We start from the raw sequence: 20,267 nt of genomic DNA, 5'->3' as shown, positions 1-20,267 counted from the left end.
TGCAGATGCTGGCTTCTTGTTGTAGTGTCATACGGTGGAAAGAGGGCAAATGAGCTCTCTTGGGTCCCTTTTATAAGGCACTAATCCCATACCACCCTCAAGGCTTAATCACCCTTCAAAGGACCTGCTTCCTAATACCATCCCACTGGGGGTTAGAGTTTCAAACTGTGCATTTGTGGGGGGAACACAGACATTCAGTCCAATTTACTGTCTCAGAGTTTGGGCTGGCTCATAGCTTCTGCCTCCTCATTTCAGCATATCTGTGGGCCTGACCACCTCAAACCTTGGCTTGTTAGCTTCTTTTCATTCCTTTTATAAATCTTATTTCAAATTTTGAGTGAAGCAGGTTCTGATTGGCCAAGCTGATCCCCATGTGGAGTGAGATTTTTGTGCCAATTGACTTTAAAAGTTGTAGGGCGGCCTATTAAATGTCTGACTTTTGCTTGAATTGGCTGTATATCAATAGAGGTTTGTGAGATTTGTGGGGGATGAGAGGGTATGTGAGAAGCAGGACAGGCCTATGTGGGTCAGAAGTTGGCCACTTCTGCTCAAGGAATGTAAACCACTCCTTGTACTATTCAGCCAGATAGGATCCAAACATTTGTCGATCTTTAGAATGTGCTAAATACGTGCATTTCATTTAATCTCACATCCCTAAGAAGTAGGTATCATTGCCCCCATTTGCAGATGGCAGAAGTGGTTAAGGCACTGTCTATGACAAAGCCTAGATTTAAAATACATCTGCCTCACTCCAAAGACTTTGTTTCCTCCACAAATCAATTCTACTTCTCATCATTTTACCCCTAAACACACTGAGAACTGAGGGGACACTGAAGGCAACATCAATGACATAAGGCTCTATGAAAAAAAAATGTAGATAAAACAGATATTCCTATATATTTTGTTTCTTGGTTCCATAGAGAGTTTAAAGAAAAGGGACAAATAACACTCTTGCCTCGGCAACACCAAATATTGCTCAAATGCCAATACCTGAACCGGATGATCTTTCGAAGACACAAGAAGAGCAAAACATTTATGTAATATTTCCTATGGGTAAAAATCCTTTATTTGCTATATATTAACTCAGTTAAACCTCACAACAACCCATGAAGTAGGTACTTTACCATCTCCATGTTACAGGTGGGGAAACTGAGGCAGGGAGCGGGGATGCCCACGGTCCCCCAGCTGTCAGCTGCAGAGCCAGGACTCAAACCCAGCCTGCTTAGCTCCATAGTCCACAGCGGCTGCACTTTTCAATTGCTCTGTGCTCTTCTTCAGTGTATGCACAAATCCTCATTTCTATGAGCATGTTCCAGCTATCCACTTTAGAAATGAAAAATTTTTCATTTTTTAGACGTAATTTTTGAAATTTTGCTAGGATAAAAGAGGTGTAAATCTATCATGGATAAAAAAGCCTGTCATGATTTTTAAAGCAGCTCTGTATACCAATATTTGAATTATTATTTCAGAATACCTTCCCATCTGTTTGAGACTGACATGTGAAGAGCCATGAGTCACAAGGAAGTCTGTAAACAACATAGTATCAAACATTAATTGTATCATTTACTCTTGAAAAAAAAAAAGATGATTCCTGAATACTGAAGTGTTCTCATTGTTGCTATAACAACTTCAGTTTGCTATTATGATTTTCTCTGTTCAATGCAAATGCTTATGTTTACCAGAAATAAGGTTCATGAGGTTTAAAAATATTATGTATCTAATTTATGGCACTTAGCAAATTCATTTATCAAGAAAAATAATGAGCAACTGGCAAAAGGTAATGAATGGAATTCCTCAAGAAATGAACTTAGAGAAGTTCATTGTGAAACATGCTCTGCATAAAGCACTCTACTGACTGTTGCCATAAGTTATTCCTACCCTAGAAGGTAGGCAGCATGTGAACCAAGACTTGGGTGCTCTGTGCCTGCTGTAAACCCAGCACCCAGAACAACGCCTGCCACAGACATTTGCTGAATAAATGATAAACAAATGGTAGAATCCTCCCATTTAAGCCCACAGTCAGTCTAGTGTCTTTAGTTTGTGTCCCATTGATATCAAGTAGAATACATGGCACTTGCCTTAACCCAGAGATTCAGATTTTCTGGGTTTTTAAGTTCTTTCTTGAATCTTGATTTTCCTGCATAGAAGATGCGTACTCAGCAAGTAATTAAACACTGATGAACTGTTAACGTTCAAGGAAACAGATAGATACAAGTCTTATAATGTATAACTCAGAAAATAATCAATGATTTTTCCAAATTACAGAGCTAATTTAGTCCTTATTGCTCCCTTCAAATACACATGAGTCTGACCAGTAAGAGTGCAAGGTACAGGTCAAAGGCGCCTAAAAACAAGCATACGGGTAGTATAGAGACAGTCTTCCTGCAAAAGAGAATTTTCCAAGGCTCTGCTGAGCCACTACCTTCCCATACCCCTAATCTGACAGTTGAAATGCCATTAGCCACTGGGACAGGGGACAGACATCCCTGAATTTCCCAGAGTAGACGTTGCTCTGACTGTGATCACTTGTGGATTACTCACAAACCACACCAACAGGGAAGGAAGCAGATTCCAAGACTACAGGCAGCAAATCCTGCAAAAACCTATGGGTGTGAATGAAAAGGAAAGAGCCACTGCACCAACCACATCAATGAATGTGATTCTCTTATTGTCACTCTTCTCTTGCCTCACACATGTTGCACTTGAAGGCAGGTGCCCAGGATCATATTCTGGGGAAAGCAGGACACATCTGTCAGCATTTTTTGCCCTTCCTCTTCTCTTCCTACCGCTCCTTCCCCACTACCAACTACACACACACACACACACACACACACACACACACACACTCTCTCTCTCTCTCTCTATCTTAAATCATGCAAAACCAGGCCAAAAGTTTCTTATAGGGGCTCCTAGTCAAAGTTTTAGGATATACAAAATTGGAAGAGTTCAGGATGTTTGGAGGTCATGAGAACAATATTTGGAGTGGCACCAAAGAAATATAATAGTCAAATATCTCTGAAGGTCTTGAATGAAAAATATGGTAACTGAAAAGTTATTTTTCGAATATCTTTAAAACTCAATTCTAAGATGCCACAAATTGTAAGATGTGCCATAGATTTCCTACAAGCTTCTCAGAAGGAAAAAAAATGTCCACAGGCTGGGCGTAGTGGCTCACGCCTATAATCCCAGCACTTTGGGAGACTGAGGTGGGTGGATCATGAGTTCAAGAAATCGAGACCATCCTGGCCGACATGGTGAAACCCTGTCTCTACTAAAAATACAAAAATTAGCTGGGCATGGTGGTGTGTGCCTGTAGTCCCAGCTACTTGGGAAGCTGAGATGGGAGAATTGCTTGAACCCAGAAGGTGGAGGTTGCAGTGAGCCGAGATTGTGCCACTGTACTCCAGCCTGGCGACAGAGTGGGAGAAAACACACACACACATACACACACAATTGTGCAAACATATGCTTTTAATAACTGACAAAAGTATTCATATACCTCTATAATTGTAGACTAACTTTCTCTTCAGTGTAATGGGTAAAGTGTGAGTCAAAGATCTGTTCAGATATATTGTCTAAAGAACCTTGGGATTCACTTTGAGCACTGACAGATATGCATGGCATCATGGTGACAGGCTGTTTTTCATAACCAGTATCCATCATTTTGGTTTCTTTTGCTCTTGAAGATTGACAGTATAATTCTGAGGGATACTGAAACATATCAGTGTTTCTTCTGCATTTTCCATTTTGCTAAACTAATAGTTTCATATTTTTCCTTCATTAAATTACGTATCACTGGAAATTAAACAGCTTTTCTTGAATGTCAGCCCAAAGCTTTTGACAGACATGTTACTCATAGAAGTTGAGTCTCTTCACAGCCCATCTTGGCATGGTGTCACTTTCCCAAGAAAAATCAATCTTAACGTCCAGAAGTAATCAAAAAGCAATTTAAATTTAGTGTAATCTTTAAAAAATGACCCCAAAATATTTTATTTCTATGACATACAAAAACATTTTAAATACTCTTTTTCCATCTCTCTCTCTCTCTTCTCCCTCTGCTCTGACCCAAACAGAAATAAAACAAACAGCTCCCTAAAAGTTTCTAACGCTCATCCCCACAGTTGACTGTTCTCCTCTCCCTTCTACTCTGATTTAGGATTTCTTTTTCTCTTCCTAAGAAACCCTCTCTCCTTCCCAGTGTGAATCGCCAAGCTGACTTTGTCTTCTCCTCACCAGTGACCTGATATTGTCCTATCAAGGGTAGATATTTGGGGCTTGAGTGATGATTCTTCACGTACATCAATAGATGACTCCCAAACTCTCCTAGCTTTGAAATACTTTGCTTGTTCAGAATTTAGCAATTTCTTCTGTGTTAAATTTGATCACCTGGCAGGTATTGGTCAATCATAACGACATGTAGCCAAGCATAATCATTTCAAGAGCATTTTAAGCAACACTCAACAAATCTAAGTTTAACTAAGGTTCAATATTAATTGTTCAAAGGCTAATTCTGTACATTTTGTACATTTGTAGATAACTACAGCAAGACTTATTGTTCTACATGCAACTATGATTTTCTCTTATCATTGGTTGTAAGAAATATCTGAATTTCAGAATGGTTATGTTATAAATTTGAAGAAATATGGTATTTGGGTACTCTAGGGTTTCCGTGGGTCATATATACAATATTTAGAGGAAGTTGGTTATTAAGGGACTGAATCCATTCTGTTTTACAAATTACACCAAAAAATTATAAGTTAGGATATTTCTAATGAGTTTAGTAAAGCAACTAAAGTAATCCTAATCAACTTTGCATTTTTCCTTCCATTTAAAAAATTAAGATATAATTCACATACGGTACTATTCACCTAGTTAGGGTACAGTTCTGCAGTTTTTGAGAAATGCATACAGTCATGTAACCACCATCTCAATAAAAATGGAAGACAATCCTTACAGTTTGGCCTTTTCCAGAGTGTCATATAAGTGGAATCACACACTATGTAGTCTTTTAAGTTTGACTCTGCCCACTTACGATATGCCATTCAAAATTCATCCACATTGTTGAGTGTATCAGTAGTTCATGCCTTTTTATTGCTGAGTATTATTCTATTGTAACGCACCACAGTTCGTTTCTCAGTTCTCCAGCTGAGGGACGCTTGTTTAAGCCACTTTGTTTTATGCCTTCCTCAAGGTATCAACTCCATGTCATTTCGACCATAACTTTCAGTCCCTGATTCTCAGCCCAAATGTTCTCATACAGATTTTAGCTGATCTAATAAAATTTTAAAAACTATCTCTCCCAATTTCTCATTTTCTATTAGCTTTTATTGACCATTATTTCTGTGGGGTTGTGAGATAAAACAAAGTAAACAGAGGAAAGTATGGAATTTGGAATTTTAAACAACCTGAATTCAAATTGAATACTCAACAGGTACTTAATCCCTTTACTGCTCAGTTTCCCAATTGTAAAGGGATCAGAATGTCTATTCATCATCTTCTGATGAATTATGGTAATACATCTGCGGGAATCAGAGCTCCTGGAAGGTAAAAAAGACTTAATAACATTAGCTCCTACTAATACTTATGCTCTTGATCTGATGGTATAGCTCTTTTGAGATATTACTTTATGGATTTAAATTTGTTTTTGCTTATTTGGGATTTATGTTGTAAATTTTTGGTTTTGGTTTGCTTCTTTTGTTTCTCTTTCCTTCTCTCTCTTTCCATCAGGGACTTAGCCATAAAGGAAATAAGTGGCAGAAGAAGAACACTAAAGCTCCCTATACATCTTTTTTGTATTTATTTCACTAAAAGTGGCAGGCTGAGTTTCTTGGAAGAAATGCAAAGAGAGACAGATCTCCCCTCTGCTAAAAGTCCTTCCTGGGGGAGGAGGTGGTAGAAGGAATGGAAGGTGGTGCAGAGGAGGCTGGGATGAGCGGGAGAAGTACATCCTGAGGAGGACACCAGCATAGTGGGATGACCCCACAGAGGAGACCCCGAGAGGAAAGGGAGCAGGACACACATCTAGCAAAATGGACTTTCAGCAACCTGACCCCAAAACACCTGTACCTGAAGCATGAGCAGGGAGCTGCGGGACACTGGGACCTGATGAGGCTGTACAGGAAATTAAGCACATTTCAACAGTATTTTGTGGGTCCTACTGACTGATGTAAGAACAGCAGCACCCTCTCTCCCAAATCTGGGCATTGTGTAAGTTCTCAGAAACTTGGCAAAATTCCAGGAACTGAAGGAGCAGGGGAAAGAATACCAAAAAAAGCCAAAAACAAACAAACAAAAAAACCCTAGATTTTCTCCCTTTTCTCCCAATCTGACAGAATTAATGCTTAGAGTCATAAATTAAGTTCAATTAGAGGTATGTCTTGCACACCTGAGCTTGTGAACTCACTTTAGCTATAATTACAGAGGAAGAATGCGAACCTAATTTCCCTTCCCAACTCATGTTTCTCACATGTTAATCAAAATATATAAATGAGAGTGGCCCTGAGGTGCATAGGTGTTATCATCAGTCAAGGGGGTGATAATCAAAGCCATTATCTCTACAATAAAGCAGGAAAGTCTTAAAATCCTAAATTGTTTCCAATAATCATTCTTTATGAACAACGCATTAACAAATTAATTGCCCTAATCACTTGGGAAAGGAGCAGGCTGAGAACTGTTATATTTTTTATATCAATCACCATTTTCCTCAGTGAACACACTGAAAGTAAGGTATTACCATACATATCACCAACTGTTTCCTTGAATATTTACCATTATATTTACTCATTCAGTCATTCATCCACTCACTCACCAACTGCCTAGCAGGTTCTAGACACTATGGTCAACACATTAACGTCATCTGGATGTGTGCGAAGTCTTGAACTACTCTCATTTGACCTTTCTTTTATTCTTGACATGTATCTGACCTCCATTTTCTGAGGATGAAAATCAGGCCCAGGGAACATGCCTAAGACCCTGACAGAGTTCAAGGGTTCAGATTCCTTTCATTAGGAGAAAAGAATTCTAAGTGGTGAGAGCCCCACTGTTAACCTACAGTGAATTCCCAGAATCTTGCTAAAGGCACTTTAAAAAATAGAGTTTCTGCAACAATGGAAAGACATACTAACACTGTATTATACTTCCACTGTGGGGAGATCCTGAAAAAGCACAGGCTGACAATTCTTTTGGGATAAATTAAGAACCACCCCGAAATAAAATCAACAATCCAGACCTTTGAAAGAAAAAATTCAAACATTTGAAAGAAAAATGCTACAAATATTTGGTGATTATTTTCTCTAAAGACCTTTTAAATTTGCTGACATTATGGATGATTAGAATAAAAAATTTAAAATATCTAAAGAAGAGTTATTGTTTTAAACTTCAAGATAAATTTAGGAAGACATTTGAGCTTGCAAATTTCTAATCTTCCTTTTTTAAATTTTGGATATTTTTTAGCCAAATAAAATTTACTCAGAAGTTCTTAAGCCTTGTCACTAACCTTTGCTCCAAGAAGGCAAATCTGAAAAATTAGTTTTGTATTGCTAAGTAATAATAATTTATAGAAGTAAATTATCCAGGTTGGCCGATAAAACTCTCAGAAACAAAGATAGTTCTAGTGTGTTTTGTAGAGCAATCTAAATAGAAAGTTCTAAATACAATTTGGGAATTTGAATCCAAAATTAAAATGGTAAGATCTGAAAGCTAATACAAATACAAGAATGTTGAGAAGTAGCTAAATAAAAGATTGGACATATACTGCACACTTCAAGGTTAGGTCCTTGCACAGAAAGCAGTTTCTCTCTACTTCCCATGGCCATTCACAAGTATCAATATAGATAACTATTGGGGTGGATCTCACTGTTGAAATAATCATAGCAACAATATAATAATGTAACTCACTCCATTCTGCCGAAAATAGAAGGAAAATAGGACCTGATGTATGGAAGTTAGCCAAGTAGCTCTTGGTCTTAGATTTCTCATCTGTGAATTGACGGAGTTGAACTTTATCTCACCAACTCTATGTTTGTACTCAGTCCAAATAATTCTTACGTTAAATCACTCCGGATAATGAAGTAATGTTTTCTGGATTTAGGAAAAGTTTCCTGAAACTCAAAATTCTTTCGTTTAGTAGTTTCATCCTCCTGGACTCCTATGGCCCCTTAGCCACATAATCAATATGGCTGTAATATCCAATATTAAATAAGTATTCTTGAAGTAAGTAACCTTAGGAAACAAATATTGTGGCTCTGAAAAAAACCTAAGAAAATTGTTTATAAAGTTCTGGTATAGTCCAGTGATTATACGTATTTAGGGGAGAAAAAGACCTTGACTACATTAGGAAAACTGTCAGGATAATAAATTAGTTGTATTAGATACAGATATAGATAACATAGTCACATATATACATTGAAAAATGTATATATGTGCTATCTATAACAAAATCACATTGAAAAGAAAAACAAGATACATTAAAAGCAAAATGATGGAGAAAGATACACCATGCAAACCACTAATCAAAAGAAAGCTGCAATAGTTATATTAATTTCAGTCTAAGTAGATTTCAGAGCAAGGAAGATTATCAGGGATAAATACCAACATAATAGTAAACAAAACAATTCTCCGAGAAGACGTGAAAATCTTAAATATTTACTTAACAACAGATCTTCATAAAACATGAAGCAAAAACCTGATATATGTAAAAGGAGAAATAGGCACACTCACAATTGCAGTTGGAGACTTCAACACCTTTCTCTTGGGAACTGATAGAACAAATCAGCAGGAAATCAGTAAGACTGTATACAACCTGAACAGTGCAATCAACCAACTTGGTGCAGTTAATATTTAGAGAGCACTTCACCCAACAAGCAACAGAACACATATTCTTTTCAAGTACATATAGACATTCCTAAGACACACCATTATTCTCAGCTATAACAAAAGCTCAACACATTGAAAATAATAGAAATCATATAATGAATATCTTCTGACCACAACAAAATTAAACCAGAACACAATAACAGAAAGGTATCTGGAAATATTCCAAATATTTGGAAATTAAATAAAACAATTCTAAATAACATGAGTTCAAGAGAAACCTCAAAGGAAATTTTTTTTAATTTTTGAACCAAATAAAAATACAAGTATCAAAATTTGGGGGGATATAGCTAAGCAGTGCCTAGAGGAAAATTTGTAGCATTAAATGCATATGTTGGAATGTAAAAATATTTAAATTGATAGCCTAGGCTTCAAACTTAAGAAACTAGAAAAAATAACAAGTTAAATCTAAACCAAACAGAAAGAAGAAAACAATAAATATTCATACAGAAATAAATGGAATTCCCCCCTAAAATCAGGAACAAGTTAAGGATGTCCATTCTTGCAATTTCTATTCAACTTTGTACCAGAGGAACAGTCAGGGCAATTAGGTAAGGAAATGAAACAAAACATATCTAGATTGGAAGGGAGGAAATAAAACTATTTCTGTTTGCAGATGACATAGTATTGTATAAAGAAAATCCTAAGGAATCCACTACAAAACTATTAGAACTAATAAATGAGCTCATCAAAATTGTGGGATATAAGAACAATATACAAGAAGCTACTGTATTTATGCACTAGCTATGAAAACTCAAAATATAAAACTAAGAAAAATATTACGTTTATAATAGCATCAAAAAGAATAAAATGGAGACGGGGTATGGTGGCTCATGCCTGTAATCTCAGCACTTTGGAAGGCCAAGGTGGGAGGACTGTTTGAGCTCAGGAGTTTGAGATGGGCCTGGGCAACATGGTGAGACACCATCTCTACAAAAAAACACAAAAATTAGTCAGCTGTGATGCCATGTACCTGTCGTCCCAGCTACTTGGGATGCTGAGACTGAAGGATCTCTTGAACCCAGGGGGTTGAGGCTGCAGTGAGCTATGATCATACCACTGCACTCTAGCCTGGACAACAGAGTGAAACCCTGTCTCAAAATTAATTAATTAATTAATAATAAATAAATAAAATAAAATAGAAATAAATTTAACAAAGAAATATAAAGCATTGCTGAATGTTATTTGAGAAAATATAAGTGGAAGACACTCCAAGTTCATGGATAAGATGATTTAATATTATTAAGATGGCAATATGCCCCAAACTAATCTACAGATTCCATGCAACTCAAATCAAATTTTAAACCAGGCTTTTGCAAATATAGACAGGCTGATCTTGAAAATCATATGGAAACTCAAAGAACCTGGAATAGCCAAAAACAATCTGGAAAAGAATAAATAAAATTGGAGAACTCTGATTTTCCAATTTCCAACTGTTATACAAAGCCACAGTAATCAAAACTGAATGACACTGACACAAGTATAGTGAATTGATTTTCATCAAGAGTGCCAAGACAATTCAATGGTGAAAGAATAGTCTTTTCAACAAATGATACTGGGACAACTGGATAGTCATATGCAAAAGATAAAGTTGAGTCCCTTCTTCATATTATACACAAAAATTAATTCAAAATAGATCATATCTAACATCACACCTAGAGGAACTAGAAAAATAAGAATAAACTAAGCAAAAAGCTAGCAGAAAAAACAAGTAAAATTAAAAGAGAGTTGAACAAAACTGATACCACAATTCTTAGAAGAAATTATCAAAACCAAAAGTTTGTTCTTTGAAAGGATAAACAAAATTCATAGACCACTAGCTAGATTAACAAAGAAAAGAGGACAGAAGATCCAAATAAGCACAATCAGAAGCAACAAAGGTAACATTACAACCAATCCCACAGAAATACAAAAGATCCTCAGAGACTCTTATAAGCACCTCTATGTACACAAATTAGACTATCTAGAGGAAATAAATTTCTGGAAACATAACCTTCCAAGGTTGAACCAGAAAGAAACTGACCAGATCAATATCAAGTTCTGAAACTGAATCAATAAAAAACTTACCAACCCAAAAAAGCCCCAGACCAGATGAATTCACATCCAAGTTCTACCTGACATACAAAGAAGAGCTGGTACCAATTCTAATGTAATTATTCCAAAAAAACAAGGAGGAGGGACTCCTCCCTAACTCATTCTATGAAGCTAGCATTATCCTGATACCAAAACACAGCAAAGACACAATGAAAAATGAAAACTGCAGGCCAATATCCCTAATGATCACACATGTAAAAATCCTCAGTAAAATATTGGCAAGCTGAGTCTGGCAGCATATCAAAAAGTAAATTCATGGCTGGGCGTGGTGGCTCACACCTGTAATCCCAGCACTTTGGGAGGCTGAGGCCGGTGGATCACGAGGTCAGGAGATCGAGATCATCCTGGCTAACACAGTGAAATCCCGTCTCTACTAAAAAAAAATACAAAACATTAGCCATGCGTGGTGGTGGGCACCTGTAGTCCCAGCTACTTGGGAGGTTGAGGCAGGAGAATGATGAACCCAGGAGGTAGAGCTTGCAGTAAGCCGAGATTGCACCACTGCACTCCAGCCTGGGTGACTGAGTGAGACTCCACCTCAAAAAAAAAAAAAAGTAAATTCACCACAATCAAGTAGGCTTCATTCCTGGGATGCAAGGATGGTTCAACATATGAAAATCAATAAATGTGATTCACCACATAAACAGAATTAAAAACAAAAATTTTATGACACAGAAAAAGCTTTCAATAAAATGCAACATACCCTCATGACAAAAACTCTCAACAACTTGGCATCAAGGGAACATGTCTCAAAATAAGAGCCACCTATGACAAACCCACAGCCAGCATCATACTGAAAGGGCAAAAGCTGGAAGCATTTCCCTTGAGAACTGGAACAAGCCAAGTATGTCCACTCTCACCACTCCTATTCTATGTAGTACTAAAAGTCCTAGTCAGAGCAATCAGGCAAGAGAAATAAATAAAAGGCATCCAAATAGGAAAAGAGGAAGTCAAGTTAACTCTCTACACTGATGATATGATTCCATACCTATCAGTTAATAGGCTTGCTCCTAAAAGTAAAAAACAAACAAACAAAAAATGATTCTATCCCTAGAAAACCCTAATGACTCTGCCAAAAGATTCCTGAAACTGATCAATGACTTTTGTATCCTAAAGATACAAAATCAATGTACAAAAATCAGTAGACTTTCTATACAGCAATAATGTTCAAAGTGAGAGCTAAATAAAAAATGCAATCCTATTTACAATAGCCACAAAAAAAAAAAAATACAATACCTAGGAATACCGTTTAACCAAGCAGGTGAATGATCTCTATAGGAGAACTATGAAATACTACTGAAAGAAATCACAGGTGACACAAACAAATGGAATAAACTTCAATGCTCCTGGATTGGAAGAACCAGTGTTCAGATGGCCATACTGTCCAAAGCAAACCACAGATTCAATGCTATTCCTATCAAATTACCAACATCATTTTTCACAGAATTAGGAAAAACTATTATAAAATTCATACGAAACCAAAAAAAGAGTGTGAATAGCCAAAGCAATCCTAAGCAAAAAGAACAAAGTTAGAGACATCACATTTCTCAACTTCAAACTATACTACAAGGCTACAGTAACCAAAACAGCATGGCATCTGTACAAAAACAGACACATAGACCAAGGGAACAGAATAAAGAATCCAGAAATAAAGCTGCACAGCTGCAGCCTTACCTTTGACAAAGTGCACAAGAATTAGCAGTGAGAAAAGGACTCCCTATTCAATAAATGGTTCTGGGATAGCTGGCTAGTCATATGCAGAAAAATGAAACTCAACCCCTGCTTTTTACCATATACAAAACTTAACTCCAGGTAGATTAAAGGCTTAAATGTAGGACTTCAAACTATAAAAATCCTAGAAGAAACTCTAGGAAATACCATTCTGGACATCAGTCTTGGGAAGTAATTTATAACTAAGTCCTTAAAAGCAACTGCAACACAAACAAAAACTGACAATTGAGAACTAATTAAAGAACTTCTGTACAGCAAAAGAAACTATGAATAGAGTACACTGACAACTTACAGAATGGAAGAAAAGTATTCACAAACTATGCATCTGACAAAGGTTTAATATCCACGATCTATAAGGAACTTAATTCAACAAGCAAAAAACAAATAACCCCATTCAAAAGTAGGCAACACACATGAACAGACACTTCTTTAAAGAATACATATAAGTGGCCAACAAACATATAAAAAAATGCTCAACATCACTCATCATTAGAGAAATGCAAATCAAAACCACAATGAAATACTATCTCACACCTGTCAGAATGGCTATTATGAAAAAGTCAAAAAATAACAGGCAAGACAGTGAGAAAAAGAGAACACATATATACTGTTGGTAGGAATGTAAATCAGTTTAACACTTTGGAAGGCAGTTTGGAGATTTCTCAAAGAACATAAAGCAGAACTACCATTTGACCCAACAATCCCATTACTGGATGTATACCCAAAGGAAAATAAATTCAAAAAGATACATGCACTCGTATGTTCTACCAAAAAGACAGTGCTATTCACAATAGAAAAGACATGGAATCAACCTAGGGGCTCATCAACAGTGGATTAGATAAAGAAAATGTGGTATATATCCACCATGGAATACTACACAGCCATCAAAAAGAATGAAATCAAGTTCTCTGGGGGCAACATGAATGCAGCTGGACACCATTATCCCAAGTGAATTTACTCAGGAACAGAAAACCATATACCATATATTGTAACTTGTAAGTGGAGCTAAGAATTGGGGACACATGGACATAAAAATGGAAACAATAGGCACTCAGGACTACTAGAATGGGAAGAGAGGCAGAAGGGCAAGGGCTGAAAAAGTACCTACTGGGTGTTGCACTCACTGCCTGGATGAAGGGCTCATTTGTACTCCAAACTTCAGCACCATGCAATATACCCATGTAACAAACCTGCATGTGTACCCTCTGAATCTAAGACAGAAGTTGAAATTATTAAAAAAAAAAAAAAAAGACAAGAAATGAATTTTAGCTTTAAAAAATGCATCATACACCTAAATATAAGGGCTAAAACCATAAAATTATTAAAGTATGAGAATAAGGGTGGCTACAGTTAACAATATTGCATTTTATATTCCAAAATCGCTGGAAGAAGGGATGTTAAATGTTTTCACCATAAAGAAATGATTAGTATATAAGATTATGGTCATGTTAAATACTCTGTTTTGGTTCTCACACACTGTTTAAATGTATCAAAACTGTATGCCATAAATATGTACAATTATTATGTGTCAATAAAAAAGAAAGGAGAAAAGAAAGTATGGGAGTACATCTTCGTGACCATGGATGAGGTAGATCTTCTTAGATATGACACTGAAAGCATAAGAAACAAAAAATAAAATGGGTAAATTGAACTTGATTAAAATTTAAACTTTTGTACGTGAAAGGATACTATTAAGAAAGTGAAATGGCAACCCACAGAAGAGGATAAACTAATATGTAAATCAGATAAGGGTCTAGTATCCAGAATATATAAAAAGAACTCTTACAGTTCAATAATAAAACACAAATAGCCCAATTTAAAAATTAGCAAAGGACTTGATAAATATTTCTCCAAAGAAGATATACTAATAGCCAACTTGAAGCTTTTTTACCAGCTGATTCTCAATAATTTGTCTTTCCTCCACTCTTGCTTCCACATTCCCCTGGCTACACCCCAAAAGGGGACATCACAAGAAATTGTACTCTTTGAACATCTGAAGTACTTTAATCCCAATGTTTCATCACTAACTGTGCCTACCTCATTGCTTTTTCAATCTCCTGAGCCCTCTCATCTCTTTTTTCCAGTCTATCAATGCTTCTCCTGCATACACACACAAGTACACATACAAAGAAATGATGCTGGGTATTATATCCCTAGTGATGGACAAATAAACAAGGTGACAATGATGACAATGATTCTGATAAATGTATACCAGTAAGTGATCAAAGGCCTCCCTGGAGTAAACTCCATCTCCCCGGGTGGGAATGTACTTCACCCCCTTTCCAAAATCAACAGAACCTGATCAAAGCAAAAGGATATGTTATGCCTCAAGTAACCTCCTAGTAGCTAATGGCTTTGCCAGTGTTATTGTTCTAAGCCCAATCACTTCAAATAAAATTATCATGCCACATTCTGAGACCTAAAGCATTTCCTTTCTCTGCTAACTTTGTCTCCTTTTCTCCCTCACCCTCCCTTGAAAACCTCTTTCTTTCTTAGAGTTCCCCCTACCCCATGTGTCTTCATTTTGGCTAGGAACGCATGCTGGTCCCTCTGAGGGAAATGTCCATTTAGCAGCCCTTGTTTCTCCGTGTGTTTTTGGTCTCCATAGGCTGCTCCTATGACTTCTCTATGCGTGCTCTCTAGACAGCTGATACTTATCAGCAGTGAAAACCTGCCCCAGTGTGATAAAATTTTCGTCTGTTTGGCAGCAGGTTACACCCAAGGAAGTGCACAGAAAGCTGCTAAGAGGTACATATTCCCAGGGTTACCTGGCTAACAAGCAACGATGAGGGAACAAAAGATCAAATGAATTGGATAAATGCAGTAGAGAGAGAGAGAGAAGAGGCTCAATGTATGATAAATTGTAAAAGATGCAGGTTTTGAAAAAAATGGACCAACTTTAATAAAGAAGATTTTAAAAGTTGTTTAGATTTGTTAACTGACGTCTTTAAAACACACACACACACACACATAAAGCATTTCTTGAATTTCCTGCTAAAAAGTTTAAATCATTACAGTTCTATTTTGTTAATTTTTGCAATACTTAAACAAAAAAGGGCATAAAAAACCCCACCTTAGAAGACCCTGTTCAGAACGTTTTCTCTGTCCCTCTCGAGTTCACACCAATTGGTGTCCTCTTTCTGCAGGGGCCTTATATCTGTTCTGAGCCACATCATTACGTAAATGCTCTGAAGTATGAGGTAGGAGTGGTTCCCTGGCAGTGGTCTATGCATACCCACAACGATTCTAGAAAACATCTGGGCCATATGGTGATCAAGTCCTGGATGCCAATTTGGATGCACTGAAAGAACTGAAAGACAGAAGTAGAGATGCCAAGCAGGAACCAGGGTAAGAGCAGGTGAAGTTTCTTAGGTTCTTCTCTTGCTGGGGGGACCTCAAACCCTACCAGACCACCCAGCATTGCAAAACCCTTCCTGGCAGGGCTGCAATCTGGAAGTGCAATTCCACACCTCACCCTAACCCAGGTCTGAACTACCACCCAGGGGGCAGGGGTCAAAGCCTCCCATTCATACCCACATTCTCTGATTTGCAATCTTAGCCTCAGCCTCCATGTTGTCATTCAATTCAGAGAAAGCCTTTCAACGAGGCCACAAAGGTCATGGAGACGACTCAAGCTCTTGGGAAGGCGGAGTTTCCCATTTCCTGACTTAACATCTGCCACTCAGTTTGAGGCTCTCTTTCTTCCTCTTAGCTTTAAAGAAGAAAAATTATTGAATAGCCCAGGGCTAGGGGTAGCAAAAAAATCTCATTACTTCTTCTCTGCTGTCTTCTCTCAGGATGCATTTCCTAGTCAATATTCTTGCAACAAATCATTTTTAATTTGAAAGTCACACTCATCCATAAAAATGTACACAAATATTAGGAGGCTAGGCATGGAATTGCTGTGCTCAGCATACTGTAAATACAAGAACTGTTTCCCTAATGCAAAAGGAATAAATTATCAATTTATCTTTCCATGGCTGTTTCATCTGGTTATAAATGATAGCAGAGCTTTAACTAAATATAAATATAGAAGTTCATTAAACAACTAAGATTTCATCCAAAAACAAAAAACAAAACAGTGGACAACTGGGACTTATGTCACATCTAAGCAAATGAAAATAGGGTAAAAATTGGTTTAAATTAAAGAAAATAATATTTAAATGTTGCTTGGAAGTTGATTTAAAAAACAAAGTAAACCTAAAGACTTGAATAAAGATGAAAATGACCTTTAAATTACTTTTACTTTATTACAGATGGAATTAAAACTAGTTATTGGCCCAGTACAGTGGCTCACGCCTATAATCCCACCACTTTGGGAGACAGGCAGGCAGATCAACTGAGGTCAGGAGTTCGAGACTAGCCTGGCCATCATGGTAAAACCCCATTTCTACTAAAAATACAGAAAAAAAAATTAGCTGAGCCTGGTGGCACACACCTGCAATCCCAGTTACTCAGGAGGCTGAGGCAGGAGAATTGCTTAAACCTAGGAGGCAGAGGTGGCAGTGAGCCGAGATCACGCCATTGCACTCCAGCTTGGGCAACAAGAGTGAAAAACTCCATCTCAGAAAAACTAGTTATTTACTTGCAAATAATTGCTGAGATTCTATGAAGTTTAATTCTGAAAGTAATATTTGTATGTTGCTTATCATAGACTAAACCAGGAAGAATAAAAGTTATTTTTGTGTTTTTCCATGGAGTTAGGGAACACAGCCTGAGAGATACTCCATGAGTGAGTTCAAGTAAAGGAGGATCAGTGTTTTACATTTCTGAATATCAATGTGGGTGTGAGTGTATACAAGTGTATGCATTTATGCGAGGGGTAGGTGTATATGAATAAAAACACTTTAAGGTTTCATTTTATTTACTTCTGTATAGTTTGAATTTTTGGTAAAATGAAAAATAATTAATATAACATCTCTGCAAATCATTTGAGAATTGAGAAAACATATGAGTCATTATCTCTTCCTGCCCTAATTTTACCCATAAGCCAGTGAAGACCCAGAGGCAGCCAGTGGTTCTCATTCAATCTACAGTGTAGAACTCAGGCAGCCTCTTCATGATGCTATTTTCATGGTGCAGTCTTCTCAGGGCCTTCCTGTTTTTTGTTTGTTACCACTTAACATTTTAATTTTTTAAATAAAAAAGTATAAGAGGAAAAACAAGTAGAATCCATATGAGAGAAAACCCATTTCTGCACACTTGTTGTAAACTGTAGATCCTTTGCCCTCAGGAGAACATGTAAGTGATCAAGCTTTCATGGAATCAACAAAGTTCACTTCAGAAAGACTCACATTTTAATTTACTTTGAACATCTTAAAGATGCTCCACATGTATACAAAGAAGCACCTTTTATTCTTTTATGCTTATGAGAAATCTTTTATTCTTACGAAAAACACTACTTTTGTGTAAAAAGTTTGTTATCTTTTGCTAATAAAGAAGTCCTTTATTAAAAACTTTTTGTCAAAAAGAAAGAAGGAAAGAAGGGAGGAAAAGAAGGAAAAGAAAAGGAAAGAAAAAAGAGAAGAAAGAAAATGCCAAGTGGGTTATTTACTCTAGGCCTTTACGGGAGGCTACAAAACCAACCAGCAAGTATCAGTTACAGTTGGTGGTGGGGGAAAACTGAAGCATCAGAGACAGAAAAGCAGTTCTGCGTGTCAAGTACGAGGGATGAAGCAAGACTATCAATAGGCAAACAAGCCAAGAGGTTGCACAATGAATGCAGGCCTCAGCTTTGGGAAAGAGAATGGGAGTCCCAATATTGTGTGGCTTTGGCTATGTGGCAAAGAGTGTTCAGAATATTTGTACATCCTCCTTGAAGCCTCTGGAGGATTCAAGGAGAAAAAGCAGAAGACATTCACCCCAGAACTTCCTTTACATCATCTCCATTGATTGCACATGATACATACTGCCCTAGTCTTTGACTATTTTGTGTATTGGTTAGATAACATTTGCTCTGTAGATTGTCTTCCCCAATTAGATTATAAGCAATTTATAAATAAAGGCTATATTTTACACAATGCAACCATCAGGATGCCTAATAAAGCAGTTTAATAATAGGCACTTATAGTATTTCTTTATAAATTACCAAATAAATTAATAGCAGGACTTTTGCAAGATACTATTTAATCGATGATCCACCCAAAATCCAATCACATATTTATTATGCACCTATTATGTGTAAACTATTGGCATAGATGCAGGGGATAAAGAAATAAACCATGGAAAGAAAAGAATTTCACCCTATATGAGGCAGTCAAGCAAACACATCATTATGATATCATATGGCTAGTGCCATACCGAGAAGCAGTGAAAGCTGATAACAGAGTAACCAAGCTCTTCGTGGAAAATCTAGATGGGGTTATCAGGGAAGGCTTCATAGAAGAGGTGACTTTTTTCCCCTGAGTTTGAAGGCTAAATTAGGAGCCTTTTAGGACGAGGTGCAAAAGTGTGTAAAACAACTCTTTAAGCGTATCTCCATCCCAGGGTTCTTGGGTTTAAAATGGTGAAGGATGATGCTGGAAAATAGCCATGGACCAGACTGGGAAGAGGCTTAGATGCCACAATAAGAAGTTAATCATCATCTCATGAGGCAATCATTCCTAGACTCTTGGATTTTACAGACCAGTAAATTTCAAAGACATTTGACGATGGCCAAGTTTTTATATTGCCAAATTAAATCATTTTTTCAAACATACATTTGCAAACATCATTTCATTTTAGAACACGATTTTTAAAAAATACCAGAAAGTAGGAAGGACATAAGTGCCAGGAAAAAACAGTCCCTTAAAAGGAGTCAATTTATTTCTATGAAGAGAAAAACCCAACCATTTTTTTTTAAGCTTTGATACATTGAAACTTTTATCACAGAATGGTTCTCATTCCATGAACCTGAATCTGAAAACTTCGGATGTAGCCAATGAGGAACCAATAAAAAATATCAAGTAAGAGAATTACAGAAACTTTTTTTTTCCAAATAAAAATAACTCACATTCCATTTGGAACATTAGCTATGTGTTCCACAAATATTTCGATTTTATATAATTGTCTATTTCATTGTCTTAACGATATGGAGACCAGGATGTCAAAGGAGCATTAAGCATGTGGTGACAGCTATATTGAGGGCAGCAAACCCAAGGGAGATCAGATGTGGGCTTCACATTCCACATACACTGCTAAATTTCCTCGTGGAGGCAGAGTAAAGTAATCCAGAAAGTCACATCACACTCCTCAGAAAATGCTGTACTTAAACCACCCGGAAAATATTTGAAAATATAAAATTCTAAATACTTTTGAGACATAAATCTGGATCATTTCGCTCAGAGATCAATTTGATGTGTTTATTGGTTTGTTCATTTTTGCCCTTTTAACTCCAGAGGAGCCCAAGTAGCCACACTTCAAGGGATCTTGCATTTTTATGATGAATGGTGACATACAACCCAAAATCAGAGAAATGCAAAGTGATAGATGAAATTCTAAAGCTCTACAAGTTCAGTCCACTTGGAATTCACATCAAAATGTACAGAAGCATATCCCAGGCTCATGCTGAAACTGCTAAATTGGGCAGTAAA

The sequence above is a fragment of the Piliocolobus tephrosceles genome, chromosome 11 (assembly GCF_002776525.5).
Source record: "Piliocolobus tephrosceles isolate RC106 chromosome 11, ASM277652v3, whole genome shotgun sequence".
Classification (NCBI taxonomy): Eukaryota; Metazoa; Chordata; class Mammalia; order Primates; family Cercopithecidae; genus Piliocolobus; species Piliocolobus tephrosceles.
This window is presented reverse-complemented; position numbering follows the sequence as displayed.